The following is a 1,350-nucleotide window of genomic DNA, read 5'->3' on the forward strand; positions in this document are numbered from 1 at the left end:
GATCGAGTGGCCAAATGTTCGATCGAGCAGTTTCTCTTGGTCGATCGAGTAAACAGACGCAGGAACTGTTCGATCGAGTGACTTAACTGTTCGATCGAGCAGTTACAAGCTATTGGGCTTCTATTCACGTGAAGTTTAGATTAGGTTTTATGTTTTGAAGGCTATAAAAGAAATCTAACAAGAGGACTACGGACCTCTCTTTTTTTTCTTCTCCTCTTTTTATCACTTTCACATACATTGTTACTGACTGCCACTTTTGTTCTTAATTTCCGGACTTAATTCAGTAATTCTTTCCTTTCCTTTTCTCCTTTAATTATTGTTTACTTATGTTTATTGTTCTTCCCTTATTTCTCGTTTCCCCCTTAATTATGCGTAGCTAATTCCCCCTAGTATGTTAGGATTAGGGAAGCCGTGGTAGCGATGTTTTAACTGACTTGAATAGGTTAGACTTGCGATAGGAATTGTATTAAGCAATTTAACTGTTATCCGGTCGAATGAATGCATGCAGGAGACCATAAATCTAGTTAACCCCGACCTAGATCGAAAGATTGGAAGGGAAGGCTTGCTTAATTACAATAGGGTATTGCAGTGAGGGCGAAAGTTAAGCTGTTTACGCTCTAGGGCGGTTTAAGGACCGAAAGGTGACGACCATAGCTCTTCTTATCAATAGTTTAATCGCCTCAGTATTCCCAATAGTATAAGATTTGATAGCTGCCACGGTAGACCGACTCCTAGCATACTCCCTTTCTCTTATTGCTAATTCCCTTTATCCTTTTTCTCTTGCCTTTAGCCTTAGTAGTTTAGTTAAAATCAATTCAACCCCCATTGTGACATTAGACAGATAAATAGACAAATAGATAGTACACCGCCTCCCTGTGGAGATCGACCCTACTTGCCGCTGACTTCTGTTAGCAGTAATCTAGGTATTTTATTTTTGGTACGAAACGACAGTATCACCCATATTGAGAATGTTCCTAGAATCTTCATATAAACCATTCCAAAATTGTTGTACCAAAAACCATTCGCTAAGTCTATGGTGAGGACATGAGCGACAAATTCCCTTGAACCGCTCCCAAGCTTCATACAAAGACTCTTCATCCCTTTGCTTAAAACCCGTAATTTGAGCTCTTAGCATGTTAGTCTTTTCCGGTGGGTAGAATTTTTTGTAGAAAGCTAGAGCCAACTTCTTCCAAGAATCTATTCCAAGGGTGGCCTTATCAAGGCCCTTCAACCATTGCTTCGCGGTGCCGATTAAGGAAAAAGGAAATAAGACCCATCTAATTTGGTCTTGAGTCACGCCCGTTTGAGAGATAGCATCACAATAATCGCAAAAGGTTTCCATATGGGAAT

General features: G+C 40.1%; 1 non-coding gene across 1 annotated transcript; it reads left to right on the forward strand.

The window, feature by feature from the left end:
* The first annotated feature begins 1,028 nt into the window (after positions 1 to 1,028).
* Positions 1,029 to 1,135, forward strand: LOC141639846 (small nucleolar RNA R71). The gene has a single exon (XR_012542709.1). It is a non-coding gene; the product is annotated as a small nucleolar RNA R71 (small nucleolar RNA).
* The last annotated feature ends 215 nt before the right edge of the window (positions 1,136 to 1,350 follow it).

Source organism: Silene latifolia, unplaced genomic scaffold (assembly GCF_048544455.1).
Source record: "Silene latifolia isolate original U9 population unplaced genomic scaffold, ASM4854445v1 scaffold_57, whole genome shotgun sequence".
In the NCBI taxonomy this organism is placed as follows: Eukaryota; Viridiplantae; Streptophyta; class Magnoliopsida; order Caryophyllales; family Caryophyllaceae; genus Silene; species Silene latifolia.